Genomic DNA, 26695 nt, shown 5'->3' with positions numbered 1-26695 from the left:
TGTCATCACTTAAGATTGCTTTTGATACCATCCTTACACAAAGCAGAAGGGAGATCTTAGTGCCTAAGCATAAAAAGAATAGGAGCATACTGCAACGCGTGTGAAGTCCATAAACGATATTAATTTTGGAACTTAAACATACAGTATATGGCTGGTCTCGGTACTTTAAAGAAAACATACACACCAGTATTCCATTTCTCCCTAAACATTTTAAGCATCGAAGTCTTTAACTAACGCGATACCGGAGTCAACAAGCATACTTTTAGAATTTGATTAAAAGGGAATATAATATGGAATCGCATATCTCAAGAAATTAATAACGATATAATTATATTCATGTTGCAAAAGAACTGCAACGGACATAAAAACTCCCTTGCTTTTAACAGAGCGTTCCATAATTTCTAACTACGAAAATGCCAGGTGAAAGGATTTGTAAACATATTTTGTTAAAGCGAGTCAGTTTTTTCCGCAACACATAAAAGACATTTTTCCAAGAAAGTTTAGCCTTTGTCACTAATGAAACCACTAAATAAAGACATAAATCTAGAAATCTTAAGATTTGTTTTATTTAATGTTGGTAGCGGGATGAACTGTCAGAGTGTATATTTTGTCGCAGAGTTGCTGCAAGATGTTAACAGTGAAAAAGGTATTTAGAAATGAGTTATTTCAAGATGAAAATTTTCAGAATAATTGCAAATCTAGCAGGATAGAGAAAGCACAGAAAACTGGCAGTTAGATTGATCAGACTAGTATGAAAAGTCATTTAGCAAAGGGAATGAGAAGAGTGACAAACTAGTATACTTTAGATCTTTTTAAATCTGATCATGTTTCCCTATAACAATAATAAAAAACTTTATTTGATATATCACCATTAAAGGTGGCATCTCAAAGCAATACAGTAGATGTAAAAACAGATAAAAGGACCACAGATTACAAAGTAAATGCATATAAGAAAGACAAGCAGTTAGAGGTGCTACCAAAATTAGAAAATGAAGCAGATACAGACACTAAGTCTTCTGAAAAGAAAGGTTCTGAGGTTAGATTTAAACTGGCCCTGGTGTGTGTGTGTTTGTGTCTGTCTGTCCTGTGATGGACTGGCGCTATGTCCAGGGTGTATTCTGCCTTGTGTCCGTCGCTTACTGGGATAGGCTCCAAATCCTCTGTACTGGATAAAGAGATTAGAAATGGATGGAAGTAAAGGCACTGTGTGGATGGAACTATACACAGTGTTAGAAACCCACTATGAAATGGCAGCATCTCACTGAGAATAAAACATTTTATAGGGCTGGCTTAAGGAAACAGCCTTTCCACCTCTCTTGCACATCAGTATCCATACCTAGTTATTTAAACAAATTGCCTCTAATTATAAACATCTTAATATGCTGGCTCTGTGGATCCGCATCAGCTATGTTTGCCCATTCCTTCAATTCATGTGCATCCAACACACAGTTCAAAGCTAGCAACTACACAAAATCTAAAATATGAGCTCTACTTGCCACTTACAATACCAACAGTACCAGCTAACTTTAGTAGTGACATTTTCATGGATCTTTTTAACAATAAAATTTACAACATCAGACTTCAGACACAATTAAACAGGGCTCAAAAAAGTCTGGTACAAACATTTTCAGCATGGAATAAACCTTTACTTTAATGGTATAAACCTTAAATGGATTCATATTCTCAATAAGATTTGGTGCTCAGTAACATGACTTAGAAAATGACAGAAGACATACGTATCATGCTTATCCTTCTATTTTTCATAATTGTAAACTCCTTAAGGCAGTTACATTTTCTCTGTTCTGACCTGGAGTTACAGAGAAATTTAAATTCTAATAAGAGATTTGTAATGAGGAAAGTCATACCAATCACTCATACCAGGATTTGCAATCACAATACAAATACTTTCTTTCTGTATGTGTTTATTTTGCAGTTTGAGTCTATGGCATTCCTTTGGGGGTCTATACTCCAAGGCATGACTTTTTTATGGGAGCATGACATTTTTTTAAAGTCTTTTAATGCAAGCTTCATATAAACCCTTAGCAGTGGTTACTGTCTGGAGCAGGTACTTGAATGGCACAGATTCATTGAAATGATTCAATTTCTTTTGAAAATATTTGGGATAATACATATTCCAGAAATCACAGCCGTTGAATTATCCAGAAATTAATTTCTCTCAGGGTGTATTTAACCCCTCATGGATGGCATTGTATGAAATGAGTTTGAAGTTCCCCATTTGCCTCTATTATGAGATGCTGTGGACACTATTTTATACATTTTAGGAGTGTCCATAGGAAGGTATGTTCTAGAAAGAGTGAACTTCTGTTTTGCCATTATTTTTAATAGGGGCGTTACATGTTTACACTTGGTGCTCCTACTAGAGGAGAGGATATGATTAATCTAGGCTTATCACAGAAACTGAAACACATCTGGTTGGTGAGTCTACTGTGGGTAAAATGTTACTGGTACCGCATGTTGTAAAGCTCGGTATTTTCTCTCTTGGCCTGACTTTTTTTAATGTCTGAGTGTTAGAATCCATGTTGTTGCTGGTAAGGGAATGGTAGGTGCTGTGATTGACACAGTCAAAGCCTTGTACAGAGATACCATTGTAGCTGTTTGACAGTATTTTAGATGCCCTTAGTTAAAAGCATGGGAGGAAGTACTGCCAAGGGAAGGGGGGGGAGCAAGGATTTTTTCTTTGATTTTGTGAGGTTATTTTTTGTTATATTGTGTTTCAGAAAGCAAGAAAATAAGATTTACTGTATGATAAAAAGAGAAAGAGCTGGAGTAGATCCTCAGATCAGTTTGCTACCAGCAATCAAACAAAAAAATGGAAAGAATTGTCTCCTCCTGATTGGAACCTTTCTTACTGTCTTATTATAATTTATCAGGCTACCTTTTAATTTCCACTGAGAGAAGGAAGTCACTTGTCATGCAGCTATTTTATTCTTCATTGCACAATATGCTCTAAGTTAGCAAATGAAACATGAAATAAATCAAGAATACGATTAACATGAATGTATAAACATCCAAACTATACTTTATCACATTTAATTATTGGGTTAGCTTTTTATTGAGCCAAAATGTTATAAATGTGTGAACGTCTGTAAAATGGAAATATTTATATTTTTCTCTTTTCTGTTACCTGCCTGACAGCATTTTGTATCCCATTCAGTATATTACTGAAAAATATTAGACCCAACCTAAAGAATTCATGGGGGTAGTGGGACACAGTACTGCAAAGAGTCTCCTAAAGGGACAGAGCTATTAGTACTTATGTGTTTGAGTCTGGAGAATATAGTAAACTCTAAACATTAAGGGAATGCATGGAATCGGAAAATATAAATTGCATAGTACACAAGACTTAACTGGTTTTATTCTAGGAAAGCAGACAAGACTGAGTCATGGGACTCAGAGGATCCAAGGCTAGACTGAGTATAATAGGCTTCGGGCTTCAATTGTGACATCTACTGTAAATTACAAAAATGTTAAAAGTAAACAAAATAAAGTAACTAGAATGTGGTCTGAAATCACCCCTTTAGACACCCCTTTTACTTCACTGGAGTCAGATATGAAAGGCAATAGTCTCCCGTTCTGTCTGCTGTGTGTTGCAGAAGAGGGACTCCCTGCAGCTGAAAGGGGCAGAGTAACTTGCATGCCCTCTAGTACAGTTTACACATGCACGACTTTAAAAGCTAGCAAGACAGGTTTCGATTCACATTAGCTGGCGAGCCTTGTTAAAAAACGAATGATAATGTAACATGCCACTGTTCATGAACAAAGTTATACTGAGATTTCCTAAGATACGTGATTAAAAAATAAATAAATAAAAATTTGAATCTCCTGCGGAACACATTCCATAAGAATCAGCGGTTTTACAGTATATATCGCCTTTAAAGGTGGCTTCTCAAAACGCTTTACGGGATAAAAACAACCAGAACAGCAGCAACAACAATATTGTATTTCGTTGCATTTTGAAAACCAAGTAATAACTTAACTATACAGTACGTGCAAACGTTTCGTATGTTGCTGTCGTGAATGCCTGCGTACCCATAAGTATTTTATTTGCCTTGAGTCTGTCTACAGTATCTCTGTCCCACTACCCCCCTCTCTCCCTCAATTCAATTCAATTCAAGGTGTTTTATTTGCATGACAGATGGGTACAATTCTTGTTGGGAATGTATACTTTGATATTTACACCCGGCGCGGCACCGAGGGAGCGTCTGCATTTATAACTTGGTTTTTAAAATTAGTCAAGCAATATGAAGCATCTCCTTTAACTTTTAAGTCCCTTAAATACATTGAGCACAGCTTTCTCACCATCCTTACACAAAGCAGAAACTGTCCGATGACTCACAGTACAAGTGGAAAGATTACAGATTTTAATCGTCTTTAATTTTGTCTTTAATTTTGCCTGTGGAGTGTATCTTATTAAGCTATAAATTGTATTTTGAGCGCGTTTTTTGACTTTTTTTTAATTGCATTTTCGGCGCGGACAGCACATACAAGGGTTAATGAACTGCGCCAAGAAATTTAAAATAGTATTCTTTAGGTGTGAGGGTAGGAGTGGACCGCAGCAGGCATAATCAGCAAACCAGGAAAACAAAGAACAGGACAGGTGAGATGTGTATCCAGAAAGCGAGTGATCAGAAAAAGGAAATGGAAAACGCAGAAAAAGGAAACGCTTTACAGGATAAAAACAATAACAACAGTAGTGGCTGGGCAAACGATTTTTTTTAATCGAAATACAAATTGAGATACTGTACTGTATAATGATGTGCATGAACAAAGGTATACTGCAATTTTCCTTAGATACGCGATTAATGCTTCGTAGGAGGAGGCGGTCTTTTCCTCTTGTCTAAAAGTCTGTCCACAAACAAAACATTCCTGTTAGACAAGAGGAATTGAAAAAAAACAATTTTGTCAATGAAAACCGGTGTGTGTGTCTCTCCCTGCTGGATGTCCCTCTCACAAACTGCTGAATGAATAAAATAATTTTATTGAAAACGCGTTTGCGATTGTCTGGTATTTAATTTGGTCCCTTTTAACTGTTTTTCGATCTACTGTATTGCTTTGAGATGCCACTTTTAAAGGCGATATGTAAAATAAAGTTTTTTATTATTGTTATAGAGAAACATGATCAGATTTTCCCTGGTTCAGAAAAAAGTTCTAAAGTGCTACACATAACTTTCTTAATTCGATGTATTTAAAGCAGTGAACTACTGTAGGTGTCACATAACATTCAGAAATACAATCACGTATTTGACAAATAAAAACGATTATAATCTAATCCTTCCACATTTGATCCCAAAATCCTAAGAAATATAAATCTTGATGGGTAGAAAGCTATGCTGAAAGTTTATTAAGATACTAAGAAGACAAAGATACTGTATCAATTTATGTTGCATTAGCCTGATTATGATTAAAAAACACATATAATTAAACACGCGTTTGCGATTTAAATCAGAACACGATTTAAATCAATATAAATGTTTATATTGTAACGCATACTGTCCAGCCTCCATTTCTCTATAAAAATTTACTCTGTTGCACACACACACACAATAGAAGCAGGAACCACTGTCAGAAGGGAAGATATGTTCAAAATATCGCAAATATCAATCATGTTGCGATATTTTGAAATATAAAAGTCAATTGATTGTCCATAATATCGCTATTCTATTTTTTCGAAGAAATGTTTGTTAAAAGAAAAGTCTAGTACCAGCTGGATTCGAACACACGACCTGCCAGCTGGTAGTCACTCACCTAAACCAGTCAGCTACAAGATAGCACGCATGAACAGGCAGGCGAAACAGCCCTACACAGCCCTGTCGCAGCACACGAATACCGTTATTAAATTCTTTAGATACGCGATTCCATATTATATTAGCAGAAAAGCTTAAAACTACCACTTTTTCACACGCTATTTCACATGCTAGTTAAATACTTCGATGCTTAAAATCGTTAGGGAGAAATGGAATACTGGTGTGTATTTTTCCTTTAAAGTGCCGATTCCTGGAATCTGACTGGCTGACACCCCTCTGAAGTGGTTCCATAAAATCTGGTATACGGAAAAGAAAGCGTTGATAAATACAAGTGTCTTTTAATACACTCTTTGCTGTGCTCTTGAGGATCCTTGTGATATTTTAAGCTCTAGTTGAATGATAGGTGTCGCATTTTAAATCATTTTCGTAGTTAGAAATTATGAAACGCCCTGTTAAAAGCAAGGAAGTTTTTATGCCCGTTGAAGTAAAACAAAATGCCTGACAAAGTATGGCTTGGACAGATTCCAAGTGCTTGTACAAATGTGCTAAAGAAATTATACTTTGAGTATACAGCTTGTCCAAAGTCATCCATTATTAATACTATTAGTAATATCTTCAGTAAAGGCTTTGATGCATAAATATTTCTGATAAAGGTAGGTTGTGTACTTTTGTCCAACTGAGCAATCTTGCTTTCATAAAATATACCAACATTTTAATGACTGATGATTAACATGCTGTAATACACAGTTCAAAATTAAAGGCTCAAATGCTGTACATGAGAGGTTAAGCTCCCCCTGGCGGTTTTACAAGGCGACGCCGGATAGTTAACCACGTGACACCACGCTAACTGCGTCATACTGCGTGATACTGCGACACGCCCACCGGGGTATTCCGCGAAATACCTCACTCATTTTGAATGGCTGCATCTGTATACTGTCCTACAACTGTTATTATTGATCACCGAATTATTGTACTTGACATGACTTCATTCAGCCTTTCCTGAACGTCTATGACAGGCAGAGAGAGTGCTGTTTCTGGTGCGATCTTTTGCAGCTGACATTTCACTGTTTTAAACGAACAAGAAATTAGATTGCTCATAAATCAGTTATTCTATATAAACACAGCGTAATTGCCCTCCGAAAATCCTCTTTTTCTTGTTCGTTTTAGAGACCTTGATCGAAACTGATTTTAGATGTCAGAAAGGATTTATTTTCTCTGTATTTCCTACATTGCTTTGTCGAGATTTTAACTTTATATCTAACTTTATATCTAGGCTCAGATTTCAACTATAAATCGTACAGTAATTAATAGCAGTAAATACTGATGTTTTGCGCCCTCTTACCACAAAAATATATGTTTTGTAGTTGGGATTAACTTTATTTCGTACGCGTAGCTACTCCGATTCGGACACCGAACAGTTAAAGATGGCGGCAAATCAGACACCCAGAGGGGGGGCGTCTTCTCGCCTCCATAACTAAAATGCCAAATAGGAGTGGCTTAAGCGACATACACAGTCGTGTAACTGACAGTTTGAGGTAGCCTATCGTGTAAATTTTGCTTTGTTGCTGATAGGTTAAGCTTTCGAAACTCTGCCCCAAAGTCATGTGACTGATTTTTCACCCTGTTTCGTTGGTTAAACGCAATGATCACAAGCACCACCATGGTAACTGGGATGTGTAGTTTTTAATTCCGTTTGAATTATAACTGTACGTACTGTCTTCATATTTGGCCAGGGCTTTAAAGAGAAGGCGCGCCAAAAAATTTCGGTGCCGTCGTCTCCGCTTTAAAGGTACCCCCGTGCTGGAAGAATTTGACCTCGGAACGTTTGCCCAGCGTAGTTATAGTGGACATAAAAACAAGAGTTTGCTGGCATTATATCCTAGAAGACACAGACCGGCACCAGACCGGTAAATGCTTGATGAACTAGGGATTGGACAGTTTCCAAGTGCTTGTACAATCGATGGAAATGTTCAAATAAATGTGCAAAAGAAATAAACAAAATAATCATTTATTTCTTTATCATATTAGCTAGCTAATATCCTCTCTTTGCTAGTTAGTGGCTGTGATTCTGCGTTGGGTAGCAACGGGTGACTGTTCTCAGGCGGAAGATGTAAACAGCTTAATTTTCGTGTTAAATAATTTTTAAAAATTAAAATTCATTCTATACAGCAATCACATATTTGGGTACCGTTTCATACAACTTTCATGCTTAAAATGTTTAGGGAGAAATGGAAGACTGGTGTGTATTTTTTCTTTAAACTATCAAGACCAGCCATACACAGTACAGTTTATGTACATACAGTAATGTTTATGTTCCTAAATTAATATCGTTTATGACCTTCAGATGCGTTATGCTCCTCTTCTTTTTATGCTCAGCTACTAAAATTTCCCTTTAGTGGTAAAATTCCATATAAATATTCAAAACTAAGCAGATTGAAATGTGCACAGTAAAGACATTAGATGATTAAATCTTTTCACTACCAACCAATGCACCACGAGTGCCCCTGTCGGTCATTTTGGCCAGCCAATCACTTACCGCGGTGCCCTACGGTGCCCTGCGGGTTGGTTACTGTACCACGGGTTTTTACCGCTCATTTTGAATGGCTGCATCTGTAGGTTGTCTCTCGCAGTGTTCAGGAATTGCATTCCGAAACTGAGTCAGATCAAAAGTTGTAAGAAAAGCACCTATGGTGTCGGTTCGAACAGCTTTATTGATTCGATGTTAAAGGCCGGAAATGGGGCACAAGACACGCGACCGCAAAAAGCGTCGCCATCTGCTTCCAGCTGCAAAATGCCGTTTGCGGACGCTGAAGCATTTGAACTTGAACTTTATTGCCATATGTAACCGGTACTGGTACAATGGAATTCTTACTTACAGAAGGTCTCTCGATTGTAAAACAAGTGTAAAAAACAAGACAAAGTGCAAACAGTGCATCAAGACAATGTACAAACAAACAATAGACAATGTGCAAGTAAACATGTAGACATTTCTTTCCAAGGCAGCGGGTACAAGCGATCTCGCGTTTTAAAACCACCAGGAAAAGCAGAAAGGCACTTTTCCTTGCTTGCGCCGGCACACAACGACGTGAGGAGGACACCGTAGTCGGCAGGATTCGAACCTGCGCGGGGAGACCCCAATGGATTTCTAGTCCATCGCCTTAACCACTCAGCCACGACTACAGCGCGCGCCGCCGTTGCTGCGTTCTTGCTACAATCTCACATGGATCGCGAGGCGCCGGCGGAAACCTTTTTCAAAGTCGTTCTCCATTAAAAAAAAAACCTTTCCAAAATACAAGCCTTGCAGACAGACACGCCTCAGAGGACTGAAGGGTGGCTTCATGTGGGAATGATAAAGTCTCCCCGTCCGGACAGGAAAATGGCACTTTGTTAGACACAAAGAAACAATCAACAACAGACAAATGTCCACAAGCATTTAAGAAGCCGCACCATGTTCTTGCTACAATCTCACACGGATCGAGAGACGCCGGCGGAAATCTTTTTCAAAGTTGTTCTCCGTTAAAAAAAAAAAACCTTTCCAAAATACAAACCTTGCAGACAGACACGCCTCAGAGGACTTAAGGGTTGCTTCATGTCGGAATGATAAAGTCTCCCCGTCCGGACAGGAAAATGGCACTTTGTTAGACACAAAAAAACAATCAACAACAGACAAATGTCTACAAGCATTTTAGAAGCCGCACTTGAAATAGCTCTTATATTCCTGTTAGACGCAGGAATCGCCTTTTTATTGATGCTCTTACGAACGCCATGGAAAGCAAAACAAAGCAAAGCAGAGCAGAACAAAACGAACAAAATAAAACCCTCACGTCCTGCACTTGAATATAATGCCGTTACGTGCCGAAGCGGTATTGGACGTCATCCTAGCACTGCAACCCGGGGCGTACGGTATACGGGAACGAGCACACGTCACGAATTGTCTCTAATCACTCCCTGCACTGTAAGGCGCCTTGAAGCGTGGACCCTCAACATTCATCTTTGCGCATCTGTGAAAGGTAAACTCTTGAGCAAACTCTGAACCAGACGCTCAAACTCCAGCTAGGATTAGGGGTAGCATTCCCACGCTACTTGAACACTTTGTTTACGCTCAGTGCTGGTTTTTGGGAACTTTAGGACGAGTGGGACTTTTCTCCTATCTGTCAATTCGTTTTGTTTTGGAGACTCTTGGCTGTCTGTGTTGTATAGTGCAGCGTGAAGAAAACGTTTTCGAAAACTGTGCCGGCTCAAAAGTTGTAAGAAATCCTCTCCAGCTCTTTAAGTCTCTTCAGTTTTGTCATTTAAAGTGAAACTAGATGTCGAACTGGAGCCTCACTTATGCAAATGGTGAGGCTCCAGTTCGACATCTAGTTTCACTTTATATGACAGAAGTACATCAGACTGCGCCGGAATGGGGGATCACTTCCGGTTATTTTTACCATCTTAAATCCTCCTCTATGCAATTGTGACACTTCATCTTGGCTCTACCTAGGACACTCTTCAATCACTTCTCTCTTCTCCCACAACACTCTTGTCTGTCGGCAGTATGTGGCGTCGTTGCATTACCCCCAATCTCACCACAGCAAGCAAGCAACGGGTTTTGGCAAGACAGGAGAAGACTGCCTGGCCCGAACGGGGATTGAACCCATGACCTTGGCGTTATTAGCACCACGCTCTAACCAACTGAGCTAACAGGCCTCATGCCGACTATCCTCTCTGTGCTGCAAAAAATGGAATTCAGGGAAGTTTCTTTTGTCCTTTTTTGAATAGAAAGCTCTGCGATTCAGTGTACGGGCTTTCTCGTGCTGTTTAATGGTTCTTGTAACCCAAATCCTACACTGGCCTGAAGTGCCCCCCCATTTCACAGCATTTTTCAGCTGATTTCAAATGTACCTAAAGGAGAAGCATTATTGAAGACCATCAATTACCAAGAGCTTTTGTCAAAGGTTTTGGTGGTCACTTTTAATGACCACAGAGAGCTATGACCTCGGTTTTACATCTCATCCAAAAGACGGCGCCTTTTACCACACAGCGTCTCCGTCACTATACTGGGGCATTGGGACCCGCACAGACCTCAGGGTGAGCGCCCCACCGCTGGCTCCATTAACACCGCTTCCAGCTGTGAGCTTTGCTTTTCCCTGTAGGTCACCCTCATCCGGGTACTGACCTGGCTCACAGCTTCTAAGCTTCAGTGGGTTTTCAGTTGCGAGTTGAAAGGGGATGCAAGTGATGGAGCTGCTCGCTGCAAAAGCCACTGCATTGGCCAGGAATCGAACCCAGGCCTCCCACGTGGCAGGCGAGAATTCTACCACTGAACCACCAATGCACGCTGTAAGGGTCTACAAAAAAGACGCTTTTTTACCACTCTGTGCTGGATGTTGGGTCCCAAGGGAACTTCTGGACGAGTGAGAATTTTCTGCTATCAAAATTTGGTTTCGGAGACTTTTGGCAGCCTACAGATGCAACCATTTAAAATGCGCGGGTGATACTGCATTATTTTGCGGTACGCTGTACGCAGTCTACCGCAAGCTACCGGTAAATACCGCGAGTTGCCGTAAATTCTCCTATAATACGACAAGCAAAATAATAGTATCCGGAATTTCCGCAAGGTGGAGCTAATAAAGCTCAACCTCTCATGTTTGAGCTGTGGCCATCAAAGTCTTTAACGAAGATATTACTAATAGTATTAATAATGAATGACCTTGGACAAGCTGTAAGTGTAAACTCAAAGTATTGCCCTGGTCAACATTCTTTTTTTCATTGACCGTCTTTGTAAAAGTAACACCACAGCATTTCGCAATCACGCATTTGTTTCCAATCATGCAAAGTACAGTAATTTTTGAGAATCGATTCACCATGCCTTTCACATGCTCATAAAAGAGATTGATTTAGGAACATAAACATATTACCGTATGAAAACTGTACTGTATACAGTATGTATATGTATATTTAATGTCTTAACTGTGCCCGTTTAAGTATTGAATATTCATATCTAATTTTACCACTGAAGGGAAATCTTAGTAGCTGAGGATAAAAAGAATAGGAGCATACTGCAACGCGTGTGAAGGCCATAAACGATATTAATTTTGGAACATAAACATACAGTATATGGCTGGTCTCGGTACTTTAAAGAAAACATACACGAAACATGGTTTCATTATGACCAGAATCGGTCTTGAGATATTTTTAACTTGATTTACAGTATTTGAGAGGTATGTCTTAACACCGATACTACAGTGCTTAAGTACTGCTCACGTATATGTTTCTAGGTTTATATTATACATTTCATACGGTCAAATTACTTTTGAGCAACTAATAAGAAGCGCGAAACGGTATGCGTTTTAGTTTTGTTTTGTGCTGGGACCCGTGGATTGATTAGAGATATCAAGTACATACAAGTCATTTTTTAAATGTTGTAGTTCGTCTTGAAAAAATGTTACGAGTACATCATCCATCAACAATTACACAGGTTCTGTTTTCATATTGCGGATTTTGGTTACGTAATATTATTTTCTAGATTTCACGTTGTGAATATATGATTTGGGCAAACAGAGCTGCAAAGAAGTACATTATGGGTTGTTGTTGTTTTTTTTGCAGTTTTATCTAGAACAAGCGATGCTTAAACCTTTGTCTGATTCTTGTGAAACTATCCACACGACAGTTACAGTACCTAGGAGTTGACTTCAGTGATGTCACTGATGGGATGTTTCTAAAAATCCATCCTCTGTAAAACGTCTTCTCTAGTTTTCCTGCATATGTATTCGCTAATGAAGCTGCGTGTTCTGAGCCTGGATCTCTACATTTCTGTATGAACCAGCTTAGAGGGCTAAAGACAGCTTGTGTTTAAATTGAGTGTAAGGCAATTTATGTTTCTAAAGTCATGGTCAGCATTTATTATTGTACTGTGCTGTAAACTTGTTCTGTGCCTAGTCACATTATTTTATAGCGTTTTTATAGTGTTATCAAATCCGGTGGTGCTGTGTGTTAGTTTCCTGACTCCCATGTCACATGGTCTGTGATTGAAACCTGTGAAACCGGTTTAATTCGTCACAGCCAGCACTCCGGCAGAGAGGGGGTTGTACTCGTAAAGTAGAAGCAGGCGAGATTTCCAGCAAAAGACACCTCCCCCCCACCCTCATACGATTCGCATTGTAATTACACATTGTAATTGTATTACACATTGTACACATGCTTAAAAGAGAAGAGAGAAAACGCAAGCCTTCTTCAGGTGTGAGGGTCTTCTGCTCAGAATGAAACGCTAAAATGTAATGTAGGCTCTGAATGGGTTCAATTATGATTTGGGCTTGATTAAGGTCACTGCCTTTCATCTAAAACCCTACTTGAATCCTTCGAAACTAAAAATCAGTGTTTGTGAGTTCTAAATAAAGAGGTATCCAGGTAACAGTGAAACGGGCGGACAGTCTGGGGAGATCGCCCGTTTTCCATGTAAATAGTTCCCTGGTTCCGCACCCCTTGGTGTTTCTCTCGCTCTCTCTCGGGTCACCTGATCATTAGCTCAAAAGATTTCAGTGCTTTGTGTATATTCTAATGGTAGTGGGGGCAGGGTGTGTGCGAACAGGTTTGGTTGAAATTGCATTGGAGATCTATGTTCTTCACACCTGAAACATTTCCTCTGAAAGCATTTTCTTCGCAGTTTAACCGATCTTGTTACAGCATGTTACAGTTTACTATTATTAACCATATTAATTTTAAGTGCTTAATGCCATTTTTTGACCAGGCACGAATATTCTTAAGTCCATATCTTCGCAAGTGAATCAGTGCGAATTGCAATACTAATTAAATTAAAACTACTAACTACTAACTAATACTAATTAAAACAAACCAGAAACGTGTTGTTCTGTCTAATGACATTACAAGTGGAAAGATTACAGATTTTAATCGTCTTTAATTTTGTTACGTTATACATTTTAGAAACGTTTCATCCATACAAACACCACAAAACTATTTTCGATTGTATTTCTGAATAGTATGTTACACTTACAGATGCAGCCATTCAAAGTGCGCGTTACAGACACGTACCGCAGGTGACGTCGCTCAGTATGACGCAAGATGACGCGGGGCACCGCAGTACGTGATTGGTTGACCAACAGGGGCACTCGTGGTCCGTTGGTCTGTCGTAGAAAGACAGTAAACGTCTTTGCTGTGCCCGTTGTAGGTATTGAATTTTACCACTGAAGGGAAAGCTTAGTAGCTGAGCATAAAAAGAATAGGAGCATACTGTAACGCGTGTGAAGGTCATAAACGATATTAATTTTGGAACATAAACATACAGTGTATAGCTGGTCTTGGTACTTTAAAGAAAAAAATACACACCAGTATTCCATTTCTCCCTAAACATTTTAAGCTTCGAAGTCTTTAACTAACGCGATACCGGAGTCAACAAGCATACTTTTAGAATTTGATTAAAAGGGAATATAATATGGAATCGCGTATCTAAAGAATTTAATAATGGTATTCGTGTGCTGCGACAGGGCTGTGTAGGGCTGTTTCGCCTGCCTGTTCATGTGAGCTGTCTTGTAGACGTGACTACCAGCTGACAGGTTGTGTTTTCGAATCCAGCTGGTGCTGGTCTTTTCTTTTAACAAACATTTCTTCGAAAAAATAGAATAGCGATATTATGGACAATCAATTGACTTTTATATTTCAAAATATCGCAACATGATCGATATTTGCGATATTTTGAACATATCTTCCCTTCTGACAGCGGTGCCTGCTTCTATTGTGTGTGTGTGTGCAACAGAGTAAATTTTTAATAGCGTTTTAAGCGAATAGGTAATTAGATTGCTCGTAAACCTAATCGCTTTTTCTACATAAACACAGCATGATTACTCTCTGAAAATGCTTTTCCTTTATTTTTAAAGTAGGCTCAGATTTCAACTATAGATCGTATTATTATAAACTTTCTTGGAAAAATGTATTTTATGTAAACCATGTTTGCTATTAATTCATTTAGGGCTAAAATACGTTCATTGTCTTCCAATCGAGTCGAGTTGACATTGGAAGCCTGCCACACCCGGACTGTTAAACCAACGCATTAGCACGTCAAAGCCCATTGAGGGTATTGAGCCAGTATTGGCTTTAGTATTCCCCCCCTCTCCCCTCAATTCAATTCAATTCAAGGTGTTTTATTTGCATGACAGATGGGTACAAGCAGTGTTGGGTATGTATATTGTAACGCTTACGGCAGACAGGCACTGTGTAACAGCCGGCGCACCAGAGCAGCGCACCGAGGGAGCGTCTGCATTTATAACTTGGTTTTTAAAATTAGTCAAGCAATATGAAGCATCTTCTTTTACATTTGAGTCCCTTAAATACATTGAACACAGCTTTCTCACCACTTAAGATTGCTCTTGATACCATCCTTACACAAAGCAGAAGGGAGATTTTAGTGCCTGAGCATAAAAAGAATAGGAGCATACTGCAACGCGTGTGAAGTCCATAAACGATATTAATTTTGGAACTTAAACGTTCAGTATATGGCTGGTCTCGGTACTTTAAAGAAAACATACACACCAGTATTCCATTTCTCCCTAAACATTTTAAGCATCGAAGTCTTTAAGTAACGCGATACCGGAGTCAACAAGCATACTTTTAGAATTTGATTAAAAGGGAATATAATATGGAATCGCGTATCTCAAGAAATTAATATGCAATAACTGAGTCAAGGGACTCAGAGGATCCAAGGCTAGACTGAGTATAATAGGCTTCGGGCTTCTATTGTGACATCTACTGTAAATTACAGAAATGTTAAAAGTAAACAAAATAAAGTAACTAAAATGTGGTCTAAAATCACCCCTTTAGACACCCCTTTTACTTCACTGGTGTCAGATATGAAAGGCAATAGTCTCCCGTTCTGTCTGCTGTGTGTTGCAGCAGAGGGACTCCCTGCCGCTGAAAGGGGCAGAGTAACTTGCATGCCCTCTAGTACAGTTTACACATGCACGACTTTAAAAGCTAGCAAGACAGGTTTCGATTCACATTAGCTGGCGAGCCTTGTTAAAAAAACGAATGATAATGTAACATGCCACTGTTCATGAACAAAGTTATACTGAGATTTCCTAAGATACGCGATTAAAAAATAAATAAATAAAAATTTGAATCTCCTGCGGAGCACATTCCATAAGAATCAGTGGTTTTACAGTATATATCGCCTTTAAAGGTGGCTTCTCAAAACGCTTTACGGGATAAAAACAACCAGAACAGCAGCAACAACAATATTGTATTTCGTTGCACTTTGAAAACCAAGTAATAACTTAACTATACAGTACGTGCAAACGTTTCGTATGTTGCTGTCGTGAATGCCTGCGTACCCATAAGTATTTTATTTGCCTTGAGTCTGTCTACACTATCTCTGTCCCACTACCCCCCTCTCTCCCTCAATTCAATTCAATTCAAGGTGTTTTATTTGCATGACAGATGGGTACAATTCTTGTTGGGAATGTATACTTTGATATTTACACCCGGCGCGGCACCGAGGGAGCGTCTGCATTTATAACTTGGTTTTTAAAATTAGTCACGCAATATGAAGCATCTTCTTTTACTTCTGAGTCCCTTAAATACATTGAACACAGCTTTCTCACCATCCTTACACAAAGCAGAAACTGTCCGATGACTCACAGTACAAGTGGAAAGATTACAGATTTTAATCGTCTTTAATTTTGTCTTTAATTTTGCCTGTGGAGTGTATCTTATTAAGCTCTAAATTGCATTTTGAGCGCGGTTTTTTACTTTTTTTTAATTGCATTTTGGGCGCGGACAGCACATACAAGGGTTAATGAACTGCGCCAAGAAATTTAAAATAGTATTCTTTAGGTGTGAGGGTAGGAGTGGACCGCAGCAGGCATAATCAGCAAACCAGGAAAACAAAGAACAGGACAGGTGAGATGTGTATCCAGAAAGCGAGTGATCAGAAAAAGGAAATGGAAAACGCAGAAAAAGAAAACGCTTTACAGGATAAAAACAATAACAACAGTAGTGGCTGGGCAAACGATTTTTTTTATCGAAATACAAATTGAGATACTGTACTGTATAATGATGTGCATGAACAAAGGTATACTGCAATTTTCCTTAGATACGCGATTAATGCTTCGTAGGAGGAGGCGGTCTTTTCCTCTTGTCTAACAGTTTGTCCACAAACAAAACATTCCTGTTAGACAAAAGGAATTGAAAAAAAACAATTTTGTCAATGAAAACCGGTGTGTGTGTCTCTCCCTGCTGGATGTTCCTCTCACAAACTGCTGAATGAATAAAATAATTTTATTGAAAATGCGTTTGCGATTGTCTGGTATTTAATCTGGTCCCTTTTAACTGTTTTTCGATCTACTGTATTGCTTTGAGATGCCACTTTTAAAGGCGATATGTAAAATAAAGTTTTTTTTATTATTGTTATAGAGAAACATGATCAGATTTTCCCTGGTTCAGAAAAAAGATCTAAAGTGCTACACATAACTTTCTTAATTCGATGTATTTAAAGCAGTGAACTACTGTAGGTGTCACATAACATTCAGAAATACAATCACGTATTTGACAAATAAAAACGATTATAATCTAATCCTTCCACGTTTGATCCCAAAATCCCAAGAAATATAAATCTTGACGGGTAGAAAGCTATGCTGAAAGTTTATTAAGATGCTTAGAAGACAAAGATACTGTATCAATTTATGTTGCATTAGCCTGATTATGATTAAAAAACACATATAATTAAACACGCGTTTGCGATTTAAATCAGAACACGATTTAAATCAATATCGATTCCATATTATATTAGCAGAAAAGCTTAAAACTACCACTTTTTCACACGCTATTTCACATGCTAGTTAAATACTTCGATGCTTAAAATCGTTAGGGAGAAATGGAATACCGGTGTGTATTTTTCCTTTAAAGTGCCGAATCCTGGAATCTGACTGGCTGACACCCCTCTGAAGTGGTTCCATAAAATCTGGTATACGGAAAAGAAAGCGTTGATAAATACAAGTGTCTTTTAATACACTCTTTGCTGTGCTCTTGAGGATCCTTGTGATATTTTAAGCTCTAGTTGAATGATAAGTGTCGCATTTTAAATCATTTTCGTAGTTAGAAATTATGAAACGCCCTGTTAAAAGCAAGGAAGTTTTTATGCCCGTTGAAGTAAAACAAAATGCCTGACAAAGTATGGCTTGGACAGATTCCAAGTGCTTGTACAAATGTGCTAAAGAAATTATACTTTGAGTATACAGCTTGTCTAAAGTCATCCATTATTAATACTATTAGTAATATCTTCAGTAAAGGCTTTGATGCATAAATATTTATGATAAAGGTAGGCTGTGTACTTTTGTCCAACTGAGCAATCTTGCTTTCATAAAATATACCAACATTTTAATGACTGATGATTAACATGCTGTAATACACAGTTCAAAATTAAAGGCTCAAATGCTGTACATGAGAGGTTAAGCTCCCCCTGGCGGTTTTACAAGGCGACGCCGGATAGTTAACCACGTGACACCACGTTAACTGCGTCATACCGCGTGATACTGTGACACGCCCACCGGGGTATGCCGCGAAATACCTCACGCATTTTGAATGGCTGCATCTGTAGTTCACTGTTTTAAATACATCTAATTAAGAAAGTTAGGTGTTAGCATAAACTATTAGCAATCAATAATATTAAATTAAAGTTAAATACAAAACTAAAGAAAAAATAGGGTTAAATATAATTCAAAATATTTTGCTAACAATGTTAACTGTTTATGAATAATAAAATGTATTAACTAAGGAGTAGGATGGCACAGTTGTTAGTATGTTTTTTGTTTTGTTTCTTTTTCATAAATACAACAGTAGTACCTGATGTCTGAAGTGGAAATCTAATAAGTAAATTGATTCTTAAAAATGTAGAGAGCTTTGAAAAAAATATATTGGTGCTTTTAGATAATATATTTCAAGGATGTAACTGCTGTGCTACAGTACGTGCAGAATTTTAGAAATCAGTTTGTCAACAAAGTACACTGTTTAGGTTAGTTTAGAAGACAATGTACCAAAACAATATATGCTGTCTGGGTCATTAGAATTAGCTGAAAGTAACTGATAAGCTTTGAATAACAAATCTAGTTTTTCTTCTCTCGCTCTATGATGTAATCTGTTTTCTCTTAGAGAAAGGGGAAGTTTTAGAAGGGACCAAGTGCTGAACTTTTTTACAGCGCAACGTCTTATAAAAACCCTGTACTGCTTGTAACAAATTGAGTCTCTGGTTGCACTTTGCGAAGTGGCAGCAGGGCTCCCAATATTGCAATATTGAAATAAAGACCTTACTCAGGTGAGAACTCTTTCTTGTGGCTTCCTTGATAGTTATATTTCCATGACAATTTGGGGGCTCGTCCGGGATCACAAACCTGAGCGCGAACGGCTGCTGAAACTCCATCCGGACCCGGACAATTTTAGCAAATTGGACGAACCTCGGAGGATAAACTGTTTATCCTTCCAGAGACGCGTCTGGAGAATTGGCAGTTGTCTGTAAGTAAGTAAGTGATCCTTTAAAATTAATAGTTTGAGAAGCGAGCCACAGGGGTGGTCTCACGCGGGTTTGATGAGTCCAGGACTCATATAAAGAACTTATCTTAACACAGACGTGTGGTTTTTGCTCTGCGGAGTAGTTAATGTGATAAGGTTCTAAGTAAGGCACCGATCGGTAAAAATGGGAAATTAAAATTCAGAGACGAAAATGGGACCGAGCAGTCCAGCAAAAGTACATGTACGACAAATTCAGAGAAACAATTATAGCCTGGGTTAGAGTAAAAAAAAAAATTATGTTCATGAACTGTAAAGCTAGGGTAATAGGTGTAAGGGAACTTGCACATAATTTATATATGATAATTATGGGCCCATAACTATGAAGTATATAACTATAACTATAACTATCTTTGTAAGTGAATCAGAATCGACAGAGGAAAGTTGAATTAGGAAAAAGAAGTTTCCTGAAGAAGGGGAAACTTAGAAGAGAAGGAGAAGAAAGGAAAGAAATTGAATTGGAAAACTTATGGAATGGAAAGAGGAATCACAGAAATAATGGGAAGCTTCAAAAAAGACTAGTCTTGAAAGTAAAGAACAGCAAGCTGCAGCTAAAGTCATGGCCATGCGTACTAAAAAGAAAAAGTCTCCACCGAAATTAGAAAGCGGTCCGGAGCCAAAGCCTTTTCACTTGTTTGTGAAATGCCAATGTGCACTTTTCCAGGTCCAGAAGGAACTCCAGCATATGTACATTGACATTGGTCTCCTAGTGAATTATTTGCATTAGTTAAGTCTTTTCCTAAATTGCCTGATGACCGTAAAGAATTTAGAAGAAAGGCAAGCCTTGTTCTCGATTGTCTTAAGCCTAATTACAGTGACATAACCTTGTTGCTAGATCATATTGTTCCTAAAGGTTTACAACGTCCTCTAAAAAGGAGGAGGCAGATTGGCGGATACATGACCCAAATGATGAAGAAGTATCCATCTAAATTAAACCACACGGACATGGAGAGGAAAAGATAGGCGGACGCTTCTAAAAAGAGGTAAGGACTCCTCTTTTCTAAAAAGTCCCTTGTCCTCTCCATGTTGCTGTGGTGGGTTCAGGGTTTTCCTGAAGCTGAAGCAAGTACAACAGAAAAAATGAGTTAATGGTGTATGTGTTTTAGATGCCTGTTTTGTGAAGGTGGGGTAGAAAAAGAGGGATTGCTGAAGGAGTAGCGTCTCGCCCTGCCCGTGCGAAAAAATCCAGGTGTTGCATCCTGGTACACGACTGCAGTACGGCTGAAGGTAGTAACTAGAACTGTACTCGCAGAAGAGCCGAAAATGGTAACTCGATTCAACTGTGTATTTAAAGCCAGGATTTGGAACCTGGTCCGTGTTCCCGAATTGTGATAGTTCGTCAGTTTGTCTCGACTGGGGGATTCCGCGGGGCGCGTGGGAGACGTGAAAATGGTTTGGTGTGAAGAAAAAAAGTTTGATTAATCCAAAGTGAAACTTAAAAGAAATATTGACTGTCAGACGGAATTTAGGCTGAACAGGAATGTAGAAAAGTGTATGAACATTTGGATAAAAATAAACAATAGTTAGAGGAATATTTGAGAATTCAACAGAATATCATAGATGAGACGCAAAAATCCCTGATGGAAAAGCTAAAAGCAATGGCTGAACGAAAGGAAGTTATATATGCAGAAAAAGAAAAAGCAAAAGAAGAAATAGAATGCCTTGAGAGAGAATCTGGGAGAAGGGTGGGAATCAGTGTGGAGATTTTTGAAAGAGCATTACCCACCGAAAACTGATTAGAGAAAAGTAACAGCATGTCAGCAGAAGGAAGTGAGGATGTTTTCAGATTTTACAGAAAGGTTTATAGCTTTATGGATAGTATACTCGGGGTTAGCCGATGAAAAGGAAGTGAATGAAGATACTTCCACAGTAATAAAACAAATTTACTTGAGTGTGTTAAACCTGATGTTGCCAAGAATGTACAACTATGCTTTCCTGATATTACGGACAGCGGAGAGAGATTTGATTTAATAACTCGCGAAGCATGCATGCAGAAGTGCGAGCGCTGCAAATGGGAGGTAAAAAGACTCCCAAGGAGGAGAAAAGGGAGCCGCCAGTTTGTCGAAATTATTGTGCGACTTTCATGTTATACCGAGATATAAAACCCCAAAGACAAAACTACTAATAAGCTGGTGTGCAGTTACTAAAAAAAAGGTGTTTTTTGGAGAAATTGGAAGAAAGAGGCTTGAATTCACAATTAAAGAACATGTCAGAAGCTGAAACGAGAGCCGTGCGTGAACTAAAAGTTTTAATCTAGTAAACCCCTCTGTAGCCTTCCTAAATTTATCTCAGGATTGAAATAAAAGTGAAATAATCTTACAGTGTGCAGTAACTGGGGGACACAGGAGCACAGCTGTCCTACTTTTAGACTAAAACAGCATAAAAATGTGATATAAAGTTTTCTAACGGGTAACAGGAGGCTACAGGAGAAGGGGTGCAAGGGTTGTGTTTAAAGCAAATATAAGCTGTCACAGTCTGCTTGGGTAAAGATGTACAGTTTCAACTACTGATGTGGGTGGGGGACACCCCAGACCTATTTTAGGCCCAGACTGCAGCATTTTATAAGGAATTACTGCATGAAATAGCATTTATGTAAACTAACTTAATAGAGTTATGTGATATTGTGATTGTTTTACCTAATGAGGGAATCCATAAGGCCGGGCTACTCCAAGTACTGGATCTTGAAAAAAAAGGAGTATAAAACCAACTACATGATAAAGCCAGGGTGAATGCCTTCTCAGAACGAGCTTGTCTAGTGACGTATTGGTTTAAGGGGGGTAGTGCAGTCTAAAGACAAAATTGCCTTGACCCCTGCAGCAGAAACCGGTTTTGATGTTTTGAGACAAGCTTTCTTGCAGGCACTGGCCCTGGACTGGATTCCCTCAGACGGATCATCTGTATGTAATCTGTATGTAAGTGAAAGAAATGGGTTGTGAGCTGCTGTGCTGGTGCAGGAGCATGGAGATAGGCATCGTCTGGTGGGTTATTATTATTCAGGACCCCTTGATGCGGTGGCCAAGGGGCCGTGTTTATGTGTTGTGCAGGCTACCTGCCTGGCTGTATAAACTGTGAATAATCTGGTGTAGAACTAGCAGACCGAATGAAAATATTTAATTGAAACTTGTAAATATGCTAAATGGAAAATTGTAGCAATTTATATAGACTGTATATATACATTTGGTGGATGCCACAATTTTGGATGGCAGTGAAGGAATAGGGATTTCCCCAACATGGCAGGGACTCCAGTTAAGAATGCTGGGTTTGTCTCTGAACTGTTAGAAGCTTTGCAGCTGCTTATTGAAGTAGCTGTGGTAAAGTGTAAATCACATAATAAAGAAATGTTTCCAGTAACTCGAGGGAACAACTTTGCAGATGCAGCTGTCAGGTGAGCAGTCCTGGTAGAGCAGGAGTCTGAGACCCCTGTGAGACCTCTGTTGGTGAAAAGGGGACAGCTACAGGATATTCAGGCTGAGGCCTCTAAAGCAGAGAAAAGGACATGGTTAGAAAAGAGTGTGGTGCTTCATGATGATTGGGTGTGGTGCTGCCAGCACACTGGACGCCCTGCATGCCTTCACAGCCTAATGCCCTTTGTAGCTCGACAAATGCACTCTGTCGGACACCTGGGTGTGAGAAATGGTGTGCTGGTTACCCAAACCTGGGTGGGGACCGTGTTTGAAGCAGTAGCCACTTATGTGGTATCTCAATGTGATGCTTATCAAAGGAACTCAGCTACAGTTCAGGTGCGGGTGCTACAGCTCAAAAGGCCTGCTCCTGAGGAACCTTTCATGCACTGGCAAATTGACAATTGTCAAGAGAAACCTGGGCTCTTATAATCTGTTTTCCCAGTGGGTTGCTGCCACTGCCTCTGTGTCTACCAAACACTTGATAACAGAGATAAGCCCTCGGTGGGCACTGCCCTACCGCTTGTATTATGATCAAGGGACAGGCTGTGGCTGGATTATTCGGGGTGAGATGGACTGAGATCACCCTCAGTCTGCTGGAACAGTGGAATGAAGGAACAGAACTCTAAAAGATCGACTAGACATCAGACTGAAGGAGCGCCATGGGATGCGGGCTGGATCAAACAGAACTGTGTAATAGAGCCTGTTTGATATCATCACAGGCCAATCAACGAAACTTCCTGGAGGGACGAATTTGGCTAATGGATTGTTGAATTTGCTAATTCTCTATTGTAGTATTGTAGGTTTTTTTGTAGGTTGTTAATTGAAGTGGTGCACGGGGCTGGTGAACAGGTGCTGGACACTTGGAGACCTCCAGTAGAGGGAAGACACGACCTGATACCTGGCGAGTGGGTGTGGTGAGGAAGATATACCCTGCCTGATGTTGCAACCCTGCTGGGAAGGACCATATCAAGTGCAACTGACTACCGACTCTGCCATCTGAGTGACAGGATGAGATCGCTGGATCTACGCATTGCGCCGACACCGAACCACTGCACCAGAGACTGAGTGAACATTAATTATTATATTGTCACTGTTTCTGTGTTTGTTGAGCTTCCTGAGGGGTGGCGACAGTGTACCTGTTAAGTGTAAGGAGCTTTACTTTGATAAAATGGGGATATGGAATCAATACTTTATCAGTCAGCCACAAATAATAATCAGAGCTCATGTTGGGATTGTATTGCTATAAAAGATGCTCATGGGAGTAATCCCCTTTGATAGAGGTGATTATTTAGGTTTATTGGCATGGGTAAATAGCCCTGCTTTTAGTCTGAGTGTAACTCAGATGTATTAGAATGGAAATAACTGTATGCTGCTCGCTATAATCACAGTTTTAGGCCATTCTCTATTAGGGTGATAGACAGCTGTTTAGGTGACCCAGCTGTTGACCAATCTTGTAAAAAAAAAACCCTAAGAAAAATGCTGGGCTCCAGCCCACAGGGATTTACCTGTGCTGTAAGAACTAATGCATGAATAAGGAGACTGGATTCTGGTGAAAGACAGGAAAAAGAGGTGGTGTTCGCTCAGGTGGAGGGGGCCGTACCAAGGCTGCTGACCACTGCGACTGCTGTGAAAGTCACGGAAAGGGTTCCCTGGATTCATGCTTCCCACTGTAAACGAACTGAGCAAAGTGCACAAGCACAGATGGGGATCACATGCTTGGGACTGATGTGCCCAGCCTTTTTCCTTTTTATGTGGAAGCCTGTCACCACCCAGAAAGAGGAAGAATCTAAACGCGAAGCCTCTTTGTATACAAACTGGCTGAATGAAACTGATAATGAGGGGGATAGGAGTAATTTGTGGTATAAATTTATAAATCATACAGTAAAGTTAAAGAAATGTAATGCATCTTGTTATGTATGTGCTTTAATGCCTCATTCTACAGCCTCACCCATTTCTCTCCTGGTTAAAATCACGGTTTGGGCCAGGGGGAATGTTTTTCTTTAAGTTACTAACACCGATTATAGGGGCTGTGATACTTGTCTTCCTGTTTTTGTGTTGCTGTACGAAATATATTATTCCAATGCTTTGAAATATGGTAATGAATATGTTTGTGCATCAGTATGTTCTGATAAGAACGCAAGAATCCGAAGTATGGGAGCCTCCTGGGAGTCCATATGAAGAATCTAACTTTTAATCATTTTCAAGAATAAAAAGGAGGGAATTGAAGTGGAAATCTAATAAGTAAATTGATTCTTAAAAATGTAGAGAGCTTTGAAAAAAATATATTGGTGCTTTTAGATAATATATTTCAAGGATGTAACTGCTGTGCTACAGTACGTGCAGAATTTTAGAAAACAGTTTGTCAACAAAGTACACTGTTTAGGTTAGTTTAGAAGACAATGTACCAAAACAATATATGCTGTCTGGGTCATTAGAATTAGCTGAAAGTAACTGATAAGCTTTGAATAACAAATCTAGTTTTTCTTCTCTCGCTCTATGATGTAATCTGTTTTCTCTTAGAGAAAGGGGAAGTTTTAGAAGGGACCACGTGCTGAACTTTTTTACAGCGCAACGTCTTATAAAAACCCTATACTGCTTGTAACAAATTGAGTCTTTGGTTGCACTTTGCGAAGTGGTAGCTGGGCTCCCAATATTGCAATATTGAAATAAAGACCTTACTCAGGTGAGAACTCTCTCTTGTGGCTTCCTTGATAGTTATATTTCCATGACATGTCTCAGTGGCTTTCAAAATTAAATTATGCATGCAAACCTGTGAACTAGAAAGATAACTAAGATACCCATCCATTTATAATGGTGGCGAAGTGGTTAGCATTGCTATCTTGCAGTACTGGGGTCCTAGGTTCAATTCCTGCCATCCTGTGTGTGGGGGTTTTACATGTTCTCTCTGGGTTACATGGTTTTTCTCCATATGTGTGATATGACTCCCTCTCGCACTCCGAAACATACTGGTAAGTTAATTGGTTTATGGGAAAACTGGCCCTGGTGTGTGTGTGTTTGTGTCTGTCTGTCCTGTGATGGACTGGCGCTATGTCCAGGGTCCGTTGCTTACTGGGATAGGCTCCAAATCCTCTGTACTGGATAAAGAGATTAGAAATGGATGGAAGTAAAGGCACTGTGTGGATGGAACTATACACAGTGTTAGAAACCCACGATGAAATGGCAGCATCTCACTGAGAATAAAATATTTAATAGTGCTGGCTTAAGGAAACAGCCTTTCCACCTCTCTTGCACATCAGTATCCATACCTAGTTATTTAAACAAATTGCCTCTAATTATAAACATCTTAATATGCTGGCTCTGTGGATCCGCATCAGCTATGTTTGCCCATTCCTTCAATTCATGTGCATCCAACACACAGTTCAATGCCAGCAACTACACATAATCTAAAATACAATCCTTATTTCAGTATCTATGTAAACATATAGTCTGTTAACTTCATCATCTTCATCAAAATTATGCCTAACCCCATTAGGAAGTGTTCTTGTTATAAGTGTATTCCTCAGCTTTCCCCAAATTATCTTCTTCTTGCCAACATCTCTAGTCTTTTATCCTGCAATAACTTAGCCAACACTTAAATCTCCAAAAGCTGCTTGTGTTAATTTCTTTAAATCACAAATATCATGTGTAAATACTGGCCATGTAATACTCTGCATTGTGGAATAATAGTTTATTTTAAAGGGAACTAGAGAAATCAAGAAAGGCTTTTTTTCTAGAATTAATAAATGCACATCCTGTTCACTGGGGAAATTAAATCCACACTGAGCAATCTTCAATATGTTCAGAATATGACAGCAAGAATCCTATCAGGGATGCATTACACCTGTTTTCAAGTCCTTCAACTGGTTACCTATCAGATTTCGAGTCAACTTCAAAATCCTTATCCTCCTTATATACTGTCCTACAACTGTTATTATTGATCACCGAATTATTGTACTTGACATGACTTCATTCAGC

General features: G+C 39.1%; 2 non-coding genes across 2 annotated transcripts; both read right to left on the bottom strand.

Annotated features, from left to right (window-relative positions):
- Positions 1–8863: 8863 nt before the first annotated feature.
- On the bottom strand, positions 8864–8945 carry trnas-aga (transfer RNA serine (anticodon AGA)). Its single transcript has one exon. It is a non-coding gene; the product is annotated as a tRNA-Ser (tRNA).
- A 1435-nt stretch (positions 8946–10380) lies between these two features.
- Positions 10381–10454, bottom strand: trnai-aau (transfer RNA isoleucine (anticodon AAU)). The gene has a single exon. It is a non-coding gene; the product is annotated as a tRNA-Ile (tRNA).
- Positions 10455–26695: the final 16241 nt, after the last annotated feature.

Source organism: Atractosteus spatula, unplaced genomic scaffold (genome assembly GCF_055471065.1).
Source record: "Atractosteus spatula isolate fAtrSpa1 unplaced genomic scaffold, fAtrSpa1.hap1 Scaffold_16, whole genome shotgun sequence".
Lineage (NCBI taxonomy): Eukaryota > Metazoa > Chordata > Actinopteri > Semionotiformes > Lepisosteidae > Atractosteus > Atractosteus spatula.
This window is presented reverse-complemented; position numbering and strand designations above follow the sequence as displayed.